The 16,939-nt window shown below is 37.1% G+C and overlaps 1 protein-coding gene across 1 annotated transcript in view; it reads left to right on the top strand.

Moving 5' to 3' along the window:
- Positions 1–16,939, top strand: part of LOC107582502 (leucine zipper protein 1-like) — a 50,552-nt gene that overhangs the window by 24,973 nt on the left and 8,640 nt on the right.

Below are 16,939 nucleotides of genomic sequence, written 5' to 3'. Positions count from 1 at the left end.
CTTTGTGTGTAGCAAACAAAACCGTGCGCAGCGCCATCCGCCATTCATTCATTGCGGAAATCATGGCGCCTTATGCGTGAAATCAAATGCTTCTGCAGATTTATAGTATTACTATAGCATTTCACCTGAGCATTGCGAATTACACGTATGGCCATGATAAGCGCTGAATGAATGACAGGCTTTCGGTTGTAACATCATGCAAGGTAAATAAAGGTGACATTTAGTGGAGAAGACTAATGATAAGATTCACGTTAATCAGATCTTGTTTTAAATGTGTGCTGAAATAAATACCGGAAAAATCGATTCACGCCTTTTGAGAATCAATATTGAATTGACGTCATTTAAAAAAAACGATTAATCGAAAAATCAATTTATTTGCCCAGCCCTAAAACATGCTTTAGTAGCTAATGTGTCTAACAACAAAGAGACAGAGCGAGAAAGAAAGAGTGATTATAAATGTAAAGAGGAAAAATAAAGCAATGGGTGAATAAAAAAAGAGAAATCGGAGCTGAAACTTGGCCGGTGTTTTACTCGGCGTTTGGATTCCAGCACTGTCAGTCCTTGTTATATCATCATGAACTCTCAGTCCAAGAGTGGGACAATGACTCCATGCCTGTTTCTCACGTCCAACTTTCCATCTGTCAACGGTTGCTCTTTGATTAAAAACCTCATTAGACACACAATGTTCAGCCGATTTGTTTTGATTCGCCTGATTGAGTGTCAGCAGCGCTTTTGTCAAGTTTTTCAGCATTTGTTAACATGTATAGAGTAACATGTTCACGTTGACTTAAGATCTTATTAACTTCATGATTAATTGTAAGCAGAGCTGGAGGCACCTGTGCTTGTGTTCGCCACCAAAATAAGAGCTTGTTGTCACTCTCATACTCCAATTTCACCAACACAGAAGAAAAAAGTGGTCCTGGTCAATTGGCTTTGTTAAAATAAATTGGCTTTGTTTTGGCCCTTTATGAAAGTGAAAAGTGAAAGTGAAGTGACGTGGCCAAGTATGGTGACCCATACTCAGAATTTGTGCTCTGAATTTAACCCATCCAAGTGCACACACTGTAGTGCACACACACACACACCGTGAACTCACACCTGGAGCAGTGGGCAGCCATATTGCTGCAGTGCCCAGGGAGCAGTTGGTGGTTTGGTGCCTTGCTCAAGGGTCTCACCTCAGTCGTGGTATTGAGGGTGGAGAGAGTGGTGTACATTCACTCCCCCCTCCGACAATTCCTGCCGGACCTGAGACTCGAACCCACAACCTTTGGGTTACAAGTCCGACTCTCTAACCATTAGGTTACCATCATCATTATCTAACCCTCATCTTTCAAGCTGAGTTGAAGCTTTCCTTTCGTCTATAACCTGGGCTTATACAGTGAGATCCACATTATAAACCTGGGAATAAATAAAATTGTTGCGTTAGATAACATCAGGTTTTACACATATTTAGAGTTCTTGATAGTAAAAGATAAACCGAATACTAAAACATTCAAAAATGTTAAAATTTTTTTTTTAATTTAAACTTTCACTTATTGTTAATATATATTTATTTTATTAAATAATACAAAATAGATCAATTAGTCTCATATGCTCAGAGATGTACTGTATATTATTACCATCTTCATATTTTTCGTAGTGAGAAAAGCTCTGGTTTTGTTCGCTTTGAGGTTCTTGGAGGTGACTGTGCCTGAAAGACCCATAATTTTTCTTCTTCCTCTGTTTCTCTCTTTCCACGCATGCGATCTCATGGCCCTTCTGTGCTGGATTTTTTTTTTTTCTGTGATCAGTGAAAATATACATGTTCTCAGTAGGGATGTGCGGGTCTAGTCGACTAAACGGTACAGCTCCTACTAGTCGACACTGAAAACGATTACATGAAAAAAAACATAATTATCATTCAAATTACCATCATTTTATGTTACCATCAAATTACCATTGTTACATTTAAAACATTTAAATAAGTTAAAATAAAACATTTGAAAAATAATACATTATTTTTAAAAGTGTATCTGGGCGTAAACTACATTTTTACCTCAGACCTCTCATGAGTTTTCTTCGTGTCAGTTGTGGCAAGCTCAAAAGTGACCACGCGAAAGACGAGAAGGTGTGGGATTATTTTGAATTAGAAGGAAACTGAAAAGTTTTGTGTAAACTGTGTAATGTCAAATTGGCTTACAATAACTCTACTGGAGCGATGCGTAATCATATTCAATACAGGCACGTAGGTGTTAGCTTAGAGACTAGCCAAAGCCAGCAATCACGTCATTCACCACAGCCCACTGCCGCTGCGATCCCCTCCGCGCCGTCTATTCCTCTAACGAAGACCCACTTCGGTGGTGGTGCGGGATGTCCAGGCGCTTTCCGAAATTCTGTTGGCTTGCTTTTCGAAATCTCTGCCTGCCTGCGACTTCAGTTCCTGCAGAGCGCGTTTTTTTCAAGTGCAGGAGTTGTTAATCGCCTCAGGTCCTGTCTTTCTTTTTGTTCATTTAGTTTTTAGATGATATAGCCTACATGATGAAGTATGTTTTTAAAAGCCGGTTTAATGCTATTCCTTGATAAAATTTCCTATTGTTTTTGACTTGTGTTTTAATATGTTGGCTAACGTTTGTGAATATGTGCAGGAGTTGTTAATCGCCTCAGGTCCTGTCTTTCTTTTTGTTCATTTAGTTTTTAGATGATATAGCCTACATGATGAAGTATGTTTTTAAAAGCCGGTTTAATGCTATTCCTTGATAAAATTTCCTATTGTTTTTGACTTGTGTTTTAATATGTTGGCTAACGTTTGTGAATATGAAGATGAAGAATTCTGTCAGGCTATTGATTGATTTTCCATTGTTCCGCATTTCCCTAGCTTGATTTTAATAAATAAGCATTGGTTGACATTGAGTGTGTGCTCTTCTTTTTTTTTTTTCTTTTTAACGATCGCCTAAAATTAAATGATGATAATGCGAGGCAAGCGTAGGCTACAGCATAATTGTGACCTATTTTTAGCAGAATTCATTGAGGGATTTGACAGTGTGATTCATAGATTAAGTATTTAAAATGTAGGCTATTATATACATGCACAAAGTTTTTTTTTTTCTTACTATCTTTTGGGGGTTTCTTGCTTTTAGACTAGTTGACTAGTCAGATACAAAACTTCAGTTTAAACGACAGTCAAATTAGTCATCGGGCACATCCCTAGTTCTCAGAGAGAGGAATGTACAGGCTAACATGTTGCAGGCCTTCAGGGTCTTTTTTTTCTCTGAAAGTAAAATGCAGCATGGAGTTAACAGACCTTCTACTGGCTCCCCCTCTTTTCAGTCTAATAAATGTGGTGGTTTAGGCCCTTGTGACGAGGGGCTTTTTTGGCACCGCTGATGATCCTAAAAGAGGGATGTTGATTTTGGCTTGTGTTAAGTGAGGTTTGCTGTGTCTGCACACACACCGACTCATAAACACACGTGAATCATCATGGTCTGACCATCTGGATGACGATGCATCTCATTTTCAACATTCCTCTTCCTCTGTTATGCACTCATTCTTTATCAGTCTCCTCTCCTCCACACACATATTTCCTCTTCATCCCTTTTATGACTGTCCTCTCAATCCATTTAAAGTAGTTCATTAATTTCCTTTATGCCTGATGTCACTGTGGCTAAATCAAAGTCTATCTTGTCTAGCTGATTAAAAGTGTTCTACGTCCTCTTCCCTGTCATTAGTTGCTTCTTGATATTTATAACACAAAAATACCTGTGTTCAGTTGGTTAAATTCCTTACCGCATTGTCATTTAGAACTGTGGAACGTCGTTAATCTGCCGGAATAACGGCTTGTTATGCCTTTGCGAAAAGGCATATAATTATCTTGTGTGATACATATCTTTTAGATTTTTTTATATATTACACATGTCTTAATTAGAGAGAAACCTGTAGGCAATTATGTGTTATTCAAAAAAGGAAGTATGGAAGCTTGACATCTAAATTTATTGAAATGGAATTTGAACAATTTCCTATTGCTTATTTACTTACCCTGTTCCAAACACGTATGACTTGCATTCTTCTGTGGAACACAAATGGAGATTTTTCAGACCAATCTTTTCCATATAATGAATGTGAATGAGGACATTGTAGGGCTGGACAATAATTCAATATCAATATGTATCGCAATATAATTTTTTTCAGTAATGGTGATATGATTTTAAACACATTTCCGATATTTCGATATACATTACCAGTGTTTCCCATAGCTACATTGATTTATTTGTGGTGTTTGACTTCGTTGAATAAACATGAGCACTGCACGTTTCAAAATCAAAACACGTCGCGGGTGTTTTATATGAATGTATCTCTGAAGGCAACCGACTGTCTTCAGAAAAGTTTCGATGGCATTTTCATTTGATCTGATAAAGAAGTGTTCATGAGCGAAGCTGATTTGATTACAGCCATTACTGGAGAAACCGCTAGTTCTACCACTCTCACAGCGCCTCCTGCTGGCAGACAATCAGTTTGCATTTTCAAAAGCCCGTCTCCAGCAACATGTTTTTGTTGTTGCTCTCAGAGCACTTTTCATACTCTTTATACTGGCTGAAGCACATTTGTTTCAATCTATAAGAATAATCAGCCTACACTACCAGTCAAAAGTGTTTGAACAGTAAGATTTTTAATGTTTTTTTTTAAGAATTCTCTTCTACTCACCAAGCCTGCATTTATTTGATCCAAAGTACAGCGCAAACAGTAACATTTTGAAATATTTTTACTATTTAAAATAACTGCTTTCTATTTGAATATATTTTAAAATGTCATTTATTCCTGTGCTCAAAGCTGAATTTTCAGCATCATTACTCCAGTCTTCAGTGTCACATGATCCAGAAATCATTCTAATATGGCGATTTGCTGATTATCAACATTTAAAACAGTTGAGTACATTTTTTTTTTCAGGATTCTTTGATGAACAGAAAGATCCAAAGGTCAGCATTTATCTGAAATAAAAAGCTTTTGTAACATTATACACTGTTCCATTAAAAAACTGAGTCAGTATGATTTCTTTTTTCTTTTTCTTTTCTTTTTCTTTTTTTTTTTGGAAAGAAATGATAGAAATTAATACTTTTATTTAGCAAGGATGCTTTAAATTGATAAAGTGATGATAAAGACATTTATAATGTTACAAAATATTTATATTTCAGATAAATGCTGTTCTTCTGAACTTTCTATTCATCAAAGAAACCTGAAAAAATTCTACTCAGCTGTTTTCAACATAATAATAAATGATTTTATAAATGAGCAGCAAATCAGAATATTAGAATGATTTCTGAAGGATCATGTCACTGGAGTAAAGATGCTAAAAAATATAGCTTTTGAAATCACAGGAATAAATTACATTTGAAAATATTTTCAAATAGAAAAGTTAATTTAAATAGTAAAAATATTTCAAAATGTTTTTGCTGTATTTTGGATCAAATAAATGCAGGCTTGGTGAGCAGAAGAGAATTCTTTAAAAACATTAAACATCTTACTGTTCAAACACTTTTGAGTGGTATGTTAGCATATAGTTTGAAGTAAAAAATATTAATATTAATAAGGAGAGTCTGAGATTTATTTGACAGTGATTTCACATTTCTTGTTTGTATGAAGGCTAAATACAAATAAAAGGTGAACATTCATTTATGAGGTGTCATAGACTTGGCAAATTCATTTTTCATAAGTCTGTATGCACAGACATCTGTTGTGGGCATTCTTGGCCGTTTTTACGAGGCTTTTTTTAATAGTGTTCATATCTATATCGGAATTATATCGTATCGACCGAAATTAAGAAATATATCATGATGTAAATTTTGGCCATTTTGTCCAGCCCTAAGACATCGGCTGTTAAACTCCAAAATGATTTAAAAAAACAAAAAACTAAATAAAAGTATGACTGTATGTATTCTAAGTCTTCTGAAGTCATACGATAGCTTTGTGTGATGAACAAATTTCCCTAAAAACTTTCCCTTCCTGTGAGCTGTTAACAGCTACAGATCATTGAGCTGAACTTGGATCAGTCCAATTTTTTGATTATTAGGACTGTTTTTGATTTATGAATATGTGTCAGCTGATGTATTAAAGATTTGACTCAAAAGAACAATTCATTCACTAATCGGGCATCTCAGGAATGCTAATAAACCTATCGGGAGTTTGGGCAAATGGCAGGATTTTCAGTGAATAGTGACTTAAATTTAAATCTGTTCCTCATAAAAAGATGTTGTATTACTTTATAAGACATGGAATATAGCACACGTTTTGTATGGACCACTTTTATGACACATTTAGCATGCTTTTCTGACATTTTGGAATTTGACAGTCCTTGTACTTGGAGAGAGTAAATAATGAAAAGAATGTGTGATTCTTAAGAATTTTCATTGTATTTTGTACAGACACAAGACTCGCTCTGTCTCATCATGTCAAACTCTGGTCATATGACATATAGAGCAGTCATCAGTCTCCCATAAATGGTGCAATCAATCAGTTAACGATTATTATTTCAGTTTCTACCCACGGCCCCAAAGCTGTCAGTCTGTCAGCCGTGCTGCCTGGAACTATGTCAACATGACTCTGACCTGACTCATTCCCACCCATAATAGGATATGGACACGGCCTCCTGCTGCGGCATCAGTGCCTTATGCAGAAGTCTCCGTCTTTGTCCTGCAAAGCACACACACACGCTAGTGCTGGGTGGTATGACCAAAAATTTATATCACTGTATTTTTCAAAATTATACCGGTTTCACGGTACATGACGGTATTTTTTTTTTCATGCATGATCGGGTGTTAACCATATTTTCTACTGATTGAGAGAGGAAATACTCCAGTATATTGACTTAGAATGCCCTATTTTGCTGTCATGATGAGTGAATATTGTCAAAAAGTACCACACTATATAGCTACAGCTTCAGTTTCGGAACTTTCACGCTTAGTAACACATACAGCTGTTCCCTCACCACAGTGCACCAGTGAAAAGGGACTTCTTTCAAACAGTGTCGCGTTCCGAACGTTGTTTAAGCGACATACACCGGTATTGTGGTATTTAAAAAATTTATATCATAACAAAAATAAACACCGGTATTCGGTATGAACCGGTATACCGTCCAGCACTAGCACACGCGCACACACACAGTAACAAACAGAATCAGGAATTCAGGAGAGAGAGGTGACCCAAGTTCTGATGGATATCAGAATTCCCAAACTGTTTCCAAATGTCCAGTAACTTCACAAGATGAGACAGTTTTCTGTACAGGAATTCCCTTCATCTGCAGGCTGTAGTTTGTGGGTAGTGTTACCATATCAATATAGTCGTCAAACCTTTGTTGTGAAAGCTGTTTTGCTCATTTTTTTTCTTTTACGCTATTCCACATATTCCTGTCACTGAATAGGCTCTCCTAATCAGTGTTGGGGGTAACACATTACCAGTAACGCAAGTTACATTATCAGATTACTTAGATTACAATAACTAGTAAAGTGTAACACATTACTTTTAAATTTACAACGAAACATCTGAGTTACTTTTAAGTAACGCAAGTTACTTTGTTTTCCATTTTATTCACTGATACCTCTCCTGTTCCGCATTGAGAGAAATTGGGAGCGAGGTGCAGAGGCACTTCCTTCAGCCTGAGGCTTTTTAATTTCACTTTTGGTGTGAAAGGGACCTCACAGTTTCCAAAAATATTACTTTTGAGTTTTTGTTATTAAAAACAAAAAACAAATAAGCAAGCCCAGCCCAGCCCAGGTGACAAAAAGTAACATAATGCATTACTTTCCTTAAAGGGGTCATATGATGCTGCTGAAAAGAAAATTGTGTATTTGGTTTAATGAAATGTGTTTATGCGGTTTAAGGTTAAAAAAACATTGCGTGAACATTTGGGTGGCGTTATGCAAATCTTCCCACATAGCGACATAGATATGTGGGGGCGTGTTAGAACGAGCCGTTTTAGGTAGGCGTGGCTGACTCTGAACTTTTATAAAGAACATCTCTTTGGATTTGAGACTTTAGTCTTGGCAACTTTACAGATCTTCTTTATGCACCAAGAGCTTGTAACACTCCAAAGAGAAAGGAAAACTTGAAATCGCATCATATGACCCCTTTAAAAAGTAACTAAGTAACTAATTAGTTGCTTTTTTATGGAGTAACACAATATTGTAATGCATTACTTTTAAAAGTAACTTTCCCCAACACTGCTCTTTAAGTGTGCGTGTGTGTTTGTGTCCATCCAATTATTGAGGGCAGTTTGGAGAGGTTTGCACAAACATACCACACATACAAGCCATTATTTTTTCTGTTCGTTTGCTTTCCGTCTGTTTTCTACCCCAAAGTCAAGACAGAAAACGGTGCCAAAGGTCAAGCATATTAAACGCCCACCCACTTTGATATATTCATCCCACTCTCTCTCTCTCTCTCTCTCTCTCTTTCTTTCTTTCTTGCTCTGGAGAATGCTGTGTAAATGATGTCGTTTTTATCATTTTGGGCTTCTGGTATTGTGTTTGTAGGTCATGCCAACCAGATGGATTTAGAGGGAAAAGGCTTTTTATTCAGGCCTTATAAGGACATGGTGAAGTCAAATCTCACATTTACCATTTGCACTTGGCATCTCTCTTTCTCTCTCGTTTTATCCACTCTCCCTCTACAGCCAGGCACTTCACATGGATTATATAAGCCTGCCTGACACTTGTGCAAAAACTATTCCTGGTTTTATTTGGAGAAATTTTTTTTTAAAGCATGTGCCAAGTTCTTAGCAATGTACTCTCGGAATTCTTGTTGGTTTCATATGCTTTTGAAAAAAATGTTTTCCTTACGCCTTGAATATTTGGGAGTGCACACATCTTAATCATTATAATCAAAAATACTAAAGAATTTCTTTAAAAAAAAAAATAATTCTTCTGATAAGTCTTTTTTTTATTATGATATCAGGACAGTTGTATTACCCTGACGTTTTTGACCTTATGCCCCGATCGCCGAAAATGACTGTCATGTCATTGACCCAAGCTTTTGTGTTGGTTTTCTTCACATTCATCAGTCTTCTGTAATTGCTCATCCAGTTGTGAATGCAGCCTGTCATTTGAAATCACACTCAGGTTAATTCCTCGGGAGGTGGGTGTGAGTGTTTTGCATGCTGCACAGAATGTGTGTGTGTAATAGCGCTTTGGAGAACACGTTCTTCAGGTCGGGCTCAGGCGTTTTATTCAACATTCCTGTCTGTCAGAAAATAAAGACAATAAAAAATGGATTCCAAAGATGTTACAAGGTTTTTCTTTTCTTCTCTTTAATCACCCATCCACTCACTCTTCCCTCCCCCCTTAATTCTCTTGCACTCTTTCTTTCTCTCGCCTTCGCTTTCTCTCACGCACACACTCTGTCGTTTGTGCCATCTTTTGAACCTCGTACCTCTTTGGGCGTCCTGAATTCCATGTGTTTAATTCGGACATTCCTTCCCTTCACTCGCAGACAAAACAACAACAACAAAGAGAGAAAATTTTCTAGACCGTGAGCTCCCCCCTTCTAATCACTCACAGGAAATGGGCTCCTGTAAACCATGAGAGAAAGCAGGCAAAACAAGCTTTGGATGTATCGTGTGGTGCTTCTGAGTTGATGGAGGTGATGATTGTTTGTGCTCCGGTAGGTTTCGTGAGTTATAACTGCTTTAAAGTTTCTGTTGGTGTGTGTTTTAGTTTAGTTTGTGTAGTTTTTGCAACTGGTTTCAGAATGTGATTCCTAGTAGTTGTTCCTGATAGGTTGGTTTTTGTTCCAATCAGCTCACTTGTTGTTGGCACACTAAGCTGGGCTTGCTCATATCTGCACGTCCATAATCTGCTTTTAGGCTTCTAGTTCCTATCCAGATGGACACATTAGTGAACAGATGGTAATGAAAGTCTTTGGCTAAATTATTTTTCTGGTTCAATTATGCGTGGTTTTTGCAATGCTCATGGAATGAAAACATGATACAACTAGAGGAAGAAAGACTTACAACAAAGCCGCACAAGTGGTCTGAGTCTGTATGTGTGTGTGTGTGTGTGTGTGTGTGTCTGGCAGACCTCTGTTTACCTTGGCCAGCATCTTACAAACTGTTTACTCGCGTAAGTATGAGGGAAAGCAAAACTACCAAACACACACACTTACATGGCCATCTAAATAAGGACATGCCATATATTTGTTATTTATTTTTATTTTTTCGATCAAATAAATGCAGCCTTGGTGAGCATAAGGGATTTCTTTCAAAAACATTAAAAACCTTTACAGACAAGTTTGAATGGCAAAATAGTTTAGGAGACAAAATTCTCCTAAATGTATTGCTAAGCAAACCCACTCCCATTGACATATTCTTTAATGATATAGTTTTAATGGTATCAACCTAATTAAAGTCATGGACATTGAGTCAGTTGACGTTTGTGCCGCAGCAGGTTTTGATGACTGACGATAGTAAGGTGATTCACTTCTTTTTTTTGTGCGTCCGAAAGGAAGAGAAGAGTAAAAATTGAAATGTTTGTAACATTGAAAATGAGTGAGACACACCAAAGCTTGAACTCAATACTTCATAGCTTCATAGCTGTGGAGGGAAGGAACAGTGGCGCCCGGTTTAAAGGAAGTCACTCACAAAGGCTTCAGATGGACTTTATACACACTGTATACACACTAGCAAACCATTTCCTCCTCACAAACTTACACACATTGTGAACATATAAACCGATTACACCAGCCATGAACCTGTGGTTATCTGGATATCAAAGTAAAAGAATGAAATGCACACACACTTTCCAGGAATGTATCCTTTCTGAGTGTGTCAGTAAGCATGATTCATTTATTAGTACAGTAGAGCTGTAAACACACATAACAAACAAGATAATGAAGAAACACATCACCACCACCATCATCAACAGTCTTTCTCTCTATTTCTCTGTGGACAGTAACCTTTGACTCAGGAATGCTCAGGATTGTTTTGTTTTGCATTATTGGCATAACATTTTCTTGTATCTTGTTCAGAACAATCTCATACTTCCCAAGTGCTTGTATGCATGGCACGAAACTATAATGCCATGTTTCGTGGCACTTTTGTTGCTAGGTTGTGTTCTTGGAGTCTGTACTTTGTCCAGGTGCTTCTCCGTGGCATTTGAGGCAGCGATAACATACACGAGTCTTTAGTCTTTTGAGGTTAATAAATATTAGAGGACCTCATGGACTAAAACTCAGAACCCGGGCGAGATCTAGATCTTTAAGGTAATAGCTGTGGTTTTATTTAGGCAGTTCTGCTGTTTTATATCCCGCTGTGCTGTAATCCACAAGCAGCAAAAGCAGGTCACCTAAACAGAGCAGACGCTTGATTTCTGTGTCATCCAGAGTGGAATCAGGAATTGTGAAGTGGTCAGGAGTTCACATTGACCATACACTTCAGAAGTTTTTTGAAAAAAATCTCTTATGCTCACCAAGCCTGCATTTATTTGATCAAAAATACAGTAAAAGCAGTAATATTGTGGAGTATTATTATAGTATTTATTATTATTATTATTATTATTATTATTTGTTTGTGACTTTAGTGATAAGATTAGCCTGGAAACTTTCTGTCGTTCCCTGCTTTATCACAGCCCTACCTTTAAACCTTATGTCATTGTTACACTTGTTTGCTAAGCACAATGAAATGCACGCATTTCCATTTCATTGAATGATTTCATCATCACTGTACCGCTTCATGTTTTTCATTCAATTTGTATTTTGGAAAAACAGAAGGTGTCTGCATGTATGTGTGAAAAAGGCATTCAGTTAGTGTCATATTACAGTTGTTCAATTTTCAGGTGAGTGATTTATGACAGTGATTCTTAACAGGTTTTGCTTCAGGACCCAGATTTTATATTTAATGTTTATTATATTATTATAAAAAATATATTGTTTTTACATTTTTAGAAGTTTTGTTCATGTTTCATGTGAATCACAGCCTTTGATATTAACAACAAAAGCCTGTTATTTTACTATTTAAACTATGCACGCATATGTGGTTAGTTGCTTTTAATTATTAGCATTTTTCCCCGTTGTCCATAGTCCTATCGGATCAGGCCCGTTTTTAGGTCATGACCTACCAACTTAAAACCACTAGTTAATGATATAACAGACATTGTTTCATTCAGTTCCTTTCCTTTCCTGTTCACACTGCCAAAACTAATAATGAGAAACAATTGATCTCTCTGATGTCATGTTTTTTTTAAACAGGCAGACCTTCTCTTACAGCTGTTATATGGCACAGAAACGTGTTATATAGACTTTTGTAGCCCTTTGGATGACTAAACTGCAATTATGCATGGTTTTCAGTAATGTGTCTGCTGTGTTCAGTCTGCTGATCCCGAGGACAAATGCTTTAGATTTTAGCTTAGCATCTTGAAATACACTGACACAGCATGCAGCACTTCAAAAACGCCAGTGAAATTCTGTATCCCTGCTTTATAGGGACCTAAACTGGTATTCTCAGAAATGCACACATAATCAAAGGACGATTGCAAACAAACACACAGTGAGTGAGTCTAGACCTCACTCGAAATCTCCACAGAAACTGAAATAACAGCATAAATTCTGCTCAAGTACCTGAGTTTATAACAAACATATGTGGCTGATCTCTCTCTCTCTCTCTCTCTCTCTCGCTCTCGCTCTCGCTCTCGCTCTCTTCAGCCTTTCCTGTTTAAGTGTCTTTGTTGTGCTGAAATCGGTTCTGGAGTTGTGCTTTGTTTGTGTCTGCTGGGGTCAGCCTACCGGTGGGATGGATTTGTCTCTTTACTAAATCAAAATTGACGTATAAATGTTTGCTTGCTGTGAGTCAGGAGGTATAAACCTAAAAATACTGAGGTAAATAACAACATTTTTTAAAAGTGTTTGTTGTTCAATGTATCTGTCCCCATTGTCCAGGAGATGGAGGTAGGGATGAACCAGTGAGGCCTGTTCTAGCGCCTCACACTTCTGAGCTTCCATGTTCAGTGTATTTGATGTGCACTTTTGTAACTATCACTCATTAATTTATTGTTTACTTTTATCTGCTGTCAGACTATCTGAGACATCGTTGTTATAAAGCGTTGCTGTGGGTTGCATCTTGCTTTGGATTTGACTGATAGACTGGCATTCTGACACCTCGAGCTTCATGCTTTCTAACCATATCTCCAATTTTTTCCCTTTATGTTGCAATTATTCTGCTTATTGTACATATATAGTTCATATCGGTAGTCACTAGTCACATATTCATGATTGTGACCACATTCCGTTTACAATGTCTACCATTGTAACATGTTTACATCTACACTGTCTTTATACAGTGTGTGCATACATACATAGAGAGAGAGCATATCTTACACACACACACACACACACATATATAAATATATTACTTTTACTGCACACTTCTGTATACATTGGATTGATTTTAATAACTTTAATGTACTATACAAGTATCAGATTGGGACTCTGTATCTTCAGTCACTTGGATCAGATCGGATCGGGCGCACAAAAAAAACCTCATCAGGATATCCCTAGATGGAGGAGAGTGTGTCCGTGATGATGTTATGATACAAGAAAGATACAAAAAAGACAATGAAAGTGTATGAAATGGGAGTAGTGCAGCTCTGTGTATATTTAACATACTGGTCCTGTTAACCATTAATGCAGTGATGCCACAAGGACATTTGCACCAATTCAAAGTAACACTTTCATACACACACACACACACACACAAGATATGGCCACAGCTCTGGTAAAAAGCTGGTTTTACCATTCTGCCAATAATTCAAAATCTTTACCCTTAATTATTTGTATCTCTCTCTCTCTCTCTCTCTCTCTCTCTGCCTCGCATTTCTCATGTAGACATTTGAGCATTTCCTCATTACAGTTGTAGCTAAGAAAAACATTTTACATTTTTAAATGTGTGATTTGAAATTTCAAAGTTTGCAAAGTTTGATTTATTAAAAAAATAATAATAACAATAATGACATGTTGTGTTGTACTAGACCGCAAATGTATTTATTTAGACACTAAAGTTACAATAAAAAATGTAGGCCCTATGTCTTTACAAAATCTAAAAACAAAGTAGTCTAGTAAAAGTAGTAGCTTGTTTGATATAAAATGGTAAAATACAGAACAGTTAGTTCTGAGAAAAGCTGTACCATCACTTGTTTGCAGATGCCACTTGGCTTGATAAAGCAGTAACATTCAGATAATTTTAAGTGCGTCTAAAGTGTCCTGATACTTTTTGAACTGACTGTATATTTATATTCAATAAAATTGGGTAATCTTTTTCTTATTTAGACTGAAGATGAACACCACATGTTGGTATTTTGGCATTATAAAGCTGTTGCATAAACCAAATTGTCTTTAAGTTAGTATGCTGAAGGGTTTGGTTGCTTGTATAGTGATTTTGCGTTTTTTATTTATTAATTTTTTTAATCTTTCACTCTTGTGAAAGACCAAACAAATCTGAATTTAACATGTCTTTATTTTAAACACTAGACTGTTCTTTTCTCACCAAAGTCTTTTTGTAGCCCTGCTGTCTGCTTGGCAGTTCAGAAGTACAGCCCCACTAAAACATCAGGCTTCCTGTCCTTACTTTTCCATTTCTCCAAATGCGGTGAAGAGAGGGAGAAGAAAATGACATGACTGCACAGGAAACAACAAACTGAACATTATAGGCTGGTGTTTGCTTTCATGGAAAAATGTTAAAAATTGCTGCTTCAAGATTCAGGTTGCCACTATTTTGTGGTTTGTCCGTTTCTGCCAGAACTGCACGAGTTCAGAGGAGGCCAAACACACACTCATCATCATCTCTCTCTTCCTTGCGCTCTCTCTCTCTCTCTCTCTCTCTCTTTTCAGTTGTGTGCTGTCTTGGCATTACTTTTAAAAGGGTCATATGATGTTGCTAAAAAGAACATTATTTGGTTGTATTTGGTGTAATGAAATGTGTTTATGCGGTTAAAGGTTAAAAAAACACATTATTTTCCACATACTGTTCATTATTGTTTCTTCTCTATGCCTCGCCTTTCTGAAACGCGTCGATTTTTACAAAGCTCATCGGTCTGAAAAGCAAGGTGTGCTCTGATTGGCCAGCTATCCAGTGTGTTGTGATTGGCCGAATACCTCAAGCGTGTGACTGAAATGTTACGCCCCTTGCTATACTGTGATGCCGTGTCCCGGCTGGAGCGACGAGACAAAATTAAAACCCATTATAAACTAGGCATTTGTTGCATCCAGTGGGGACATAATTACAGATTATAATGACTTATACTGTCTTTTTACGTGTTGTGTTGCATCGTGCTGTGTAAACATAAAAAAATATGAAAACGTACTTACAGACTGTGAGTCAGAACAGCCGGCATTGTAGTCTACTCTGCCAGGATCAGGTGATCCTATCTATCAGGTATCCATTCACGAACAGCTTGTAACACTCCAAAGAGAAAAGAAAACTTGAAATCGCATCATATGACCCCTTTAACCGTGCAATATTGACAAAGCATTCAATCAATACAGGATCGCCATTGTTAATGCATGACACTGATGTGTTGCAGAGAAATTAGCCATTTAAGGTGTCAAGAGCGGCCATGACAGTTAGAAAAGTTGATGCGATACAATGACTTTCAGTAAAAGTGAATATACACATGGTCCACATATGATCTGTCTACTTTCAGATAAAAGTAGTCAATTTGTGAAGAAATTCAGGTGGCTATAAATCTTTTCACTATTGTGTGTGGTTTCTGCCCACATACAGAAATAAACTACTGCAAACTATTTATATACACTTGAATTTTTTTTTGCTGCAAATTAATTTATTCCTTTTGAAAGTAGAATGATGTTTTTTTTTTTACAATAAAACATTTTATTTTCACGTTATTTATATACATAATCTTTTTTTTCTTGTATCTTGACATTTGTGTGAGTTGGGGCAGTGTGGCTTTAAACTTCACCTTGTAGTGATCGCAAATAATTTTTCATCTGGAAGCCATGTTTATAAAACATGCACTCCCTCTGTCTCTTGTTGGTTGTGATTGGCATGATTTCTGGGGTTAAGGGATTATTAAGGGATGTTTATTAAGAATAAAGAGCTTCAGGCTGGCCAATCAAACTGATGTCAAGTGCAGGGGAAAGTCATTCCCCCTCTTTCCACCGGGGGAACAGAATGTTCAGGAGGCCAACAAATCGCTTTGCGTGGCTAGGACTAATGATATGGTGCATGATTGCATGTGTGGTGCTCTTGAGGAAGAAAGAAAGTGTGTGTATGAGACTAGAAGCTAAGAAGCAAGAGAAAGAAGTATTTCCTTTGCATTCAGGTACTTTACCATGCCTTTAGTTTCTTTTCTCTTTAGAGAAATTTGAAGACTTTTACTTGTCATGCAAAATGTCCTCTCATGTATTCTACATTGAGGTCTAAAGACATTACATGATGAGACCATTACATTTTATGCTCATTGTTTGCACCTCAATCTCTGGTGCAAGGCAAACCTCTGAGTCTGCGTTCAAGGTATAGCAAAATTTTAGCCCAGTTGTTGATCCACTATATATTTAATATACAAGTTCTTTGTGCTGTTAGTCACAGGTTTTGCTTCTCTCTGTTAGATCCTCAGCATCTAGGGTTTCTGTTATAACCGCCTCTCACTCGCACGTAGGGCTGGGTATCGAGTTCGATACAATAACTTCCGATTGCCGTCTAACAGGGCCGGATTTACGCATTGCTCAAGACATTGAGCAAATAAATATAACAAACAATAGGGTAAAAAATGATAAACTAATTCCATGTCTTCCACCTTTTTTTATGTAGGCTATGGAAATCATGCTTTCTTTCTCCCAGTCTCTCTCACAGACGCACACACACTGCAGACATGCGGAGACGCGAACATAAACTTCTTGTCAGCGCTGCACCGCAAATTTATCAGTAAAATAGTTTCGCAGCTGAAAAGCTACATGACATTTCTCAGTTGCA

This window comes from Sinocyclocheilus grahami, unplaced genomic scaffold, assembly GCF_001515645.1.
Source record: "Sinocyclocheilus grahami isolate Dianchi unplaced genomic scaffold, SAMN03320097.WGS_v1.1 scaffold4.1, whole genome shotgun sequence".
NCBI classification, from domain to species: domain Eukaryota; kingdom Metazoa; phylum Chordata; class Actinopteri; order Cypriniformes; family Cyprinidae; genus Sinocyclocheilus; species Sinocyclocheilus grahami.
Note: the sequence above shows the minus strand (reverse complement) of the source record. Positions and strands in the feature narration are given on the sequence as shown.